The following is an 8,406-nucleotide window of genomic DNA, read 5'->3' as shown; positions in this document are numbered from 1 at the left end:
ACCTCTTTTATGTTGCTACATGAAAAAATATGGCAAAGTAATATGTGCTCCAATTAAGCAATGTAGTGTAGAAAAAAAAAAAAACAAAAAAAAAAAAAAAAAAAAAAAAAAAAAAAAAAAAAAAAATATATATTATATATATATATATATATATATATCTATTTATATAATAGTATACACATATATGATATATGTATATATTATCTATATATAATATAATATTTATATTATATTTTACTACATCAGCTGCATTTTGCAAGAAAACCTTCTGCATCACAGACAGCACTTTCCATAATAGAAGGTGATCAAATGACTGACTTACCATTTATTAATCTGATAGAAAGATTGCAGGAACATAGAGTAAACATTTAGCCTGCAATCTCCTTATTCTTTGTCTGCAAAGCTCTGGGGCTTGGTGGGTTGTTTGTCTCTATATCCTCTAAAGTTACTTCACCAGTACTCCTGATATTCTCCTACTGATTAAACACTGTCTTCCCCAGTTCCAATTTCATCATCAGTGCCTATGTAATCCAGCAATACCACCAATGACTTTCTCTCTTATATTTATATTCCTATGAAAGCATACAAATATCTATACTTTTTGTTCTTCCATTCTTCACGTTGTCTTTTCTTCATTATTCATATCAAATATCTATCTATCTACATAAAATCTCCTCTTCTTAAAATTTCATTTTTTTTTTGTTTTTTGGGGGCCTTAGTATCTTGATATTTTTTTTTTTACTTAATTTCTTTTTTCAGATTTCATTCTTACATTTATTTTTATTATCATTAAACAGAAGGTTACTTGTAATGTTTTTATTTGCTATACATTTCATAATACCTCTAGAAGCCATGCAGCTCCTATAAAATGACATTCCTGACAGGACAACTCTTGTTTTTTTGGGTGAACAAAGATGAATCTGTGGACGCAACTCAATCAGTCTCAAGACCAAAATACAGTTGCAAGTTCACATAGCATTTTTATCCTACTCACAAGCAAATTACATGGGGTACTTCGTTAAATTCATTCATTTACATTCCACATAGAAGTCTCTACACACTTATATTTCCATTTTTATCTTCAACTGCCTTCAAATGAGCCTTCATTATCACAGAATCAGGCATGCACAAAAGAACTACATCACTTATCATCTTATGTCAATCTACTCAGGCAAAAACCACATTAATACCAAGTCCATAATCACTGACCATTGAACTCATTAACATTCAACCCACACATTCTTTAATCAGATCATGCCAATCTCAACCCTGCATTTTACTCTTTTGGCAAAATACAACATCCATACATTGACCAAGCTAACAACACTGTTCAGACGATCAAAAAGCTTTCATGTGCTCTAGCATTTCATACCTTACAAGGATATTTCTCCTGAATGATTAAATGCACTCTCTCTCAAGAGATAAACTTGAGTTTCTATAGCAAAAATGAAATACATTGCTACCCCAAAAAGGAAATAAGAATGTGACATTTGAAACTCATCACTACAGCAAAATACAAAATCATCACATATATCCTCAAGATATCTATACAAGTTTTTTAAAAAAATTATAGAATATAATACAAACAGTGGTGTCAAACGGAGAACTTGAGAGCTTGGTCAACATTCCTGACTTCACGGGTAACCTGTAATGAACTGTTGCACAATATCATTCTTCATGTCATTTTAAAACCTGACATAATCTGTCACTTACATTATGTATGAATACATCCAGTTTGGAAATCATGATGGCTACCAACCTATCTACTATGCACTCTTAAATGCTTTGAAACTATAAGACATAATTGCTAGAAGGCTTGGGTAAATAGCCAGAGAGATTTCCTCTCTGCACTATGGGAAGGTTTCTATTTTGTATAGAGAATAAAGGACCAAATGTAAACAACGTACTTTCTTTAACAGTTTCCCTTGAATAGAAAAATCTTCTAACAAGATATTTGTTGAATCCACATACACCAAGTCCATCTTCAAACACAAACCACTCCTTCCTGAAGTACCTGGGAACTGTCTGGAGCTTCTGATAACGCATCGGAATCCACTTTCTCGACAATGCCATCCTCTCAACGGATGGCTGCTGGTTGATCACGCTGCCCTCATCCTCCTGGTCATCGTGCGAACCTTTGAGGGGACCAGCCACGCTCAGGGGACGTGGCCGGTGTGTAGCAATGACCCCTCCAAGCTTCTATTGGTTATTAGGAACATTAATAATAAGTTAGCAATAAGGTAATAAACAAAGTAGTGCAGAAAACACATAAATAATTAATGTTATTGTTAGCACAGTACTGTTGTTTATAATCAAAAACATATACATAACAGACTGAAGTATTCTGTGCATAATCTTTATCACACAACTCTTATCCCTTATATAAAAAAAAAATCAAGCAATCAATCAATCAAAAACCTATTGCCCAATATAATCACCATACCCATAAAATAAAGGCACATATTTCATTATGGAGGAGAGAATGGGAAAAAAAATTCCACTCCATGCTCACCCTGTGCCCGCCACCCTGTCCGCACTGTCCTTGCGGCTGCCAAGGCTGTTAAGTGGTAGGGGGAGTATGAGGTGTAACGGGGGGAGAGCCCCCCATGGGGTACTCAGAGGAGACCCAGTGTTAGAGGTGGTGCGGAGCGCTGAGTGGAAAGTTTGGGTGGCTAGAGTACGGAGTTCGCCTCCTGACCTCGGCCCTCGCATCGACTAGAAGGTGGGTGGGGTAAGACTGGCCTGGTCTTTAGTATGCCTGATCTGACTTAATGTTACAAAATGACAGTTCTTTTTCAGGGACTACATTAGAACATCTGATTGAAAAGAAAAGGAACGATAATCTTTTCTCTTCATCATTCTATAGAAAAAAAAAACCCTAACAATTGCTGAAAAAAATTGAAGCTCAAATTACTGAAATTATTCTAGATCTCCATAAAGATGTATCACAGACTAGAATTCACTATATCACTAATTCACTTCTCCATTTATATAATAGTGAGTATTCAAACCCCCTACTAATCTTACCACAGTAAAACCATGATTCATATTACATATGAATTAAAATTTTCCTCCTAACAATATTGACGATGCTGTATTTATATAATAATAATAATGAAAAATATCATAATAATAATCATATAATAATAATAAAATAAATAACAATAAAAAAATACAATCGATAAAAATAATACTACCAGACAACATTCAAACCTTGCCTCATCTACATATTAAAAGAAAGTTTAACCTGTTATCAGAATCACTGATTTAATAGATATGAGACGGACAATTTTTGTCTATTCTAATATACTTCTTTTCTCACTACTTCAAGCATCTGTGACTGCATGCAGTCTCAGGTTCTCAGAATAAGCTAAGCATATCCATATATAAGTAGAAATTCTCAGACATTAAATAAAGGCATCATCACATATTCTGCATGATGCGACTACATTAACAAACTGAGAGGAGTCTTTTTATTCTAACCCTGCACTTGGTTTTCACGACACTAGAATTATCCTAAGGTAAATGGAAAAACAATATAATTAACAATCCCTTTGCCTCCTGTCATCCCATTATTTCTAAGACTGTACCACTGATATGCTTTGGTCATATCCTCCAAGCTATCCTGATCCTGATACATGTTCTTTTGATACACACACCACATACTCAACCTGTTAACCACAAACTGGAAAGATTGCTTCCATGACTTGTTGGTATTCATGCAGGACATAATCTCCACTAAAGAAAAATACTCACACTTGAAAAAATTTTCAAAAAATAATAAACAATCAATTAAGTTTTCTGTGATACCAAATGCTTTTATTTTGTCCTTCTAGAATGTTATAAGGCAAAGCATGCATGTCATTTAAGGTATAACAAAAAACACAACAAAACAAAACAAAAAACTTGGAAAAGAAAGAAAGAAGAAAGAAAGAAAAGAAGAAAGAAAGAAAAAATCAGAAGTATTTTTTTTCTCCTTTCTATAAAGAAAAGGCAACAAAGAGAGAGAAAAAATACTAGCCTCAAATTTTATACATTTAAATCCTATGATGGACACCTCTTTTTCAATATAAGAAGAAACTATCTACAGATCACGTAAAGTAGCAAAACAACACAACTCTCTTTACTACAGTATGCATGAATTCCCAGAATAATAATAATCAGAGGTGTTGTGTTTCCTTCTTAAGCTACATTTGTTCAAGCTTTGTACAAAATAATATTCCAGTTAAACAAGAAACATCAGAATGGTTGTCATGTTTGCATTTAATATGTACCCATAATGCCACCTGTGCCCTTACACACTTGTTTTGTTAATGATAAATATTGTAAAGTGTATTTAAATAGGATTTCCCAATTATTCTATGATACTTAAAGTGAAAAAGTATAGATTCACAAACTAATACAAACAGAAAAAAAAGAAATTGAGAGGAAAAAAAAAACATACTGGCAGCCAATAAACACAAACCATTTTAAGCCCTGGGGAGCAATCTTTGCCATTATCTGCAATACCACCAAATCAATGCCGAGGAAATACTTTCTCAAAATACAGCCACAAACTAAGCGTGGCTGCCACGCATGCGTTCTGAGGGAGGTGTGGAAGGGCGCACAACACAGACATAGTGGGAAGCACATGAGGGGGAGCCTACCAACCTGTCCTACTGCTTCCTTACGTCCCTGTTCTTCTGACTTTGATGGTAGAAAGGACGTGAGAGAACGAAAGAGTGAGAGACAGAGAAATAGGAGGAAGATGAGAGTGACAGAGTGGGGGAAAAGACAAACTTTGTATTACCGAACTGTGCCTAATATACCTAAACAAAATATATAACAAAATAGTTTATGTAAAAAGATTTCATACAACATCATTGAGTCCCCCACTTGTGTATTGGGGACAGCAAATAATAACTTCCTACCACAAATTAAAGCAAAGTCAATAATTCTTAAGAAATTCTGACTTTGATTTACATCTGCATGAAGTTTTTTAAATCTTATCTAAATATCTGTGCATAAAAAATACTTTGTACTAGTCTCACAGACATAAATATATAAATACAGAACATCTAACTTCACATCTCTTAAGCTGTCTATATACAAAAATAGTTTACTCATCTACTGAGGGTTTATCATAGAAGGGCATATGTAGACGGACCAGGCACTTGCATATGGCAGATTAATTAAAACAACTCTGGAAAATGTGAACAGACATTACTTTAGGGAAACGGGGACGCATGTGAGTGGGCCAAAGAGAGTGATTGTGGACAGGAGACTGTTATGAGGAAGTAAGGCCAGTGCCAGGGCTATAACGTGAGAATGCTGAGTGAATCAAGAGCAGATATAGGTTCGAATATACGTAATGCCTTATTAATGAGATGTAAAAAAACTAAAACAAAAATGGAATGTGGTGTCAATGGCAGAAATGCCAGATCAATTTGCTGGAGACACTGCTTTTTCACGAAGAGCTGAGAGGACTACAAGACAGGTGAGTTAATCTGGAAGCAGTGTGGAGAAGGAGAAAGCTTACTGTGAGTGTGAACTTGAGTACAATTATTTAAGGTGCAAAGGAGAGTGGAAGTTCTACACGAGTTATAGTTGGAGGGAGGAAGAAAAAGGTGAAGAATGCATACATTTAAAGGGTTTGGCAGGGACTGGAAGTTTCCAGCAGGTGGGATTTTTGGAAGGAGCAAATAACACCCGACATCATCAACTAGGGAATGTGCTGAATGCTTGGACAAAAAGTCTAAGGTCTCCAAGAAACAAGGACAATTTTCCCGACTGTATAAATATCTCTAATATAAAAATATTTCTATAATCAACCAAATCCATAGTTTAGTTACCTTCTGCTGACCGTAAATTTGCTACAATATATTACAATGTAATAATTATTGCATACAATATGAACACTGACTTCTGTCCTTGTTCTTTACTTCTTAATACCCTAAATCTATCTTTTTACATTCGCCCTTCTTATTGAACATCCAATAGACTACCTCTCTATTTTGTAGTTTAGTTCATTCATAAAGAATCACAAATAAAAAAAATAACACAAAAACAAACAGAATCAACCTAACCCATTCATTTTCCTATGAAGGCATTCTTCCTAGCGTCTATCATTCCAATACTCAATTATCCTTTTATATCATTCTGTATAAAATAGGCTTAAAAACTGTAAAAATTAAGTTCTAAGTAACAGGGGGTTCAGATATCTCGATTGAAAAATAAAAAGAAAGAAACAAATTAAGTAAAAAGTTGAAGCTGCAGTTGGAAGTATCTCACCTTCTTTCTTCAATATTTACCATAACACCATTATCAACTTCCCCACTTCCCTAAATTTGTGACAGCAAAGTAAAAGGCCTTCTGTAGGAATACTAGTTTTCAATGTCTTTCTCTCTCTAAAAAAATTATATATATATCTTTAGATATATTAATAATCTGAACATGAAAAACAGTCTGTTAGCATGTAAAAAAATTTGGTTTCTATAAAACAGACATCATTAGAATATAGTTTTACCCTGATCCGATACCATTCTTAATAGCGAGTAAATAGTCATTGTTGCAGATTACATTGCAAACTTTATAGTCATGCACTGTATAATATGCTCTTTCCTTGTTGCAACATGTAGAAAACATGCAGCAGTAGAAAATAAATACCTACATTCATTATCACCATGAACATATGATTAGCATACATTTAACTATTGTATGCAAAATCAGGACTTCAAAAATACCATAAAGAATGGAGATTAAACGCTTCCTCTTTTACCTGACTAATAGATATCAATCTAAACACAACAAGGGAAAAGTACACTAGATTTAGCAGGGTCACAACCTACAGACATGAAACTATTACTACTCTAATATATCAACTGAAACTAAGAAATGAATAAGAAGAAAAGTCCATGAACAAGTCAATGGGCAAAACAACACCAGCTTACCTCCAGGGTGGTCTGGTATCGAGGACTACGCCTGGCTGCAGTAGTGTGGCGTATCAGGACGGCCATGCAGGATGTCAACCCTATAAAGCTGTGAATTAAAAAAACCCACAACATGAAAAATGAGAAAAAGTGGTTCATACTCACACTTTTTTCGAGCAAAATGTACATCTCAAAACATTTAAAACCCACAGTTTTTTATGTACTTGGGTGCATCTTTCATACGTATGAGTATCACATCAGACTGTGATCATTTGTAGTTCCATGACAAGTAAGAACATTAATATAAGATGATAATACCGTTCTATATCCTATAAAAGAGTAAGAATTATAAATAAACAGCATTGTACATACACACATACATACACATGCATGTACACAGACTCACTCACTCCCACTGCATATATCTATAGTTATCTACCCTTCTATTAATCTATCAATCATCTGTCTATCTACACACACACACGTGTGTGTGGTGTGTGTGTGTGTGTGTGTGTGTGTGTGTGTGTGTTATCTGTGTGTGTGTTGTGTGTATCTGTGTGTGTGTGTGTATCTGTGTGTGTGTGTGTGTATCTGTGTGTGTGTGTGTGTGTATCTGTGTGTGTGTGGGTATCTGTGTGTGTGTGTGTGTTCTGTGTGTGTGTGTGGTATCTGTGTGTGTGTGTGTGTGTGTATCTCTGTGTGTGTGTGTATCTCTGTGTGTGTTGTGTATCTCTGTGTGTGTGTGTCTGTGTGTTGTGGTGTGTATATGGGTGTGTGTGTGTGTGTGTGTATTGTGTGTGTGTGTGTGTATGTGTGTGTGTGTGTGTATCGTGTGTATCTGTTGTGTGTGTATCTGTGTGTGGTGTGTGTGTGTGTGTGGTGTTGTGGTGGTGGTGTGTCTGTGTGTGGTGTGTGGTGTGTTTGTGTGTGTGTGTGTGTGTGTGGGTTGTGTGTGTGTGTGTGTGTGTGTGTGTGTGTGTGTGTGTATGTATGTGTGTGTTGTATGTGTGTGTATGTATGTGTGGTGTATGTAGGGTGTGGTGTATGTAGGTGTGTGTATGTAGGTGTGTGTAATATAATTTATATATTATATATAATATATATATATATATATATATATTATATATTTATATATATATTTAAATATTTTTTTTTTTTTTTTTTTTTTTTTTTTTTTTTTTTTTTTTTTTATGTATAGCCTATGTATTTATATGTATATATATGTGTAGCCTATATAGTATATGCATATGCATATATGTATATGTATATATATATATATATGTGTGTGTGTGTGTGTGTGTTTGTGTGGGTGTGTGTGTGTGTTTGTGTGTGTGTGTGTGTGTGTGTGTGTTTGAGTAAAAACTGTCCATGATACTACATGCTATTTTGGCCTGCCTTGATGGGTTTGAAGGGCGACCAGCTGAGTGGGAGTAGCTTGAAGTGGAGGACCGCCTAGAGCCGCTGGGAGACTGGGTGCGCTCGGGGGAGGCCGTGCGTG

The 8,406-nt window shown here is 35.0% G+C and overlaps 1 pseudogene; it reads right to left on the bottom strand.

Annotated features, from left to right (window-relative positions):
• Positions 1 to 1,791: 1,791 nt before the first annotated feature.
• LOC119575528 overlaps positions 1,792 to 8,406 on the bottom strand; it is an 8,220-nt pseudogene continuing 1,605 nt past the window's right edge.

This window comes from Penaeus monodon, chromosome 7 (assembly GCF_015228065.2).
Source record: "Penaeus monodon isolate SGIC_2016 chromosome 7, NSTDA_Pmon_1, whole genome shotgun sequence".
NCBI lineage: Eukaryota > Metazoa > Arthropoda > Malacostraca > Decapoda > Penaeidae > Penaeus > Penaeus monodon.
This window is presented reverse-complemented; position numbering and strand designations above follow the sequence as displayed.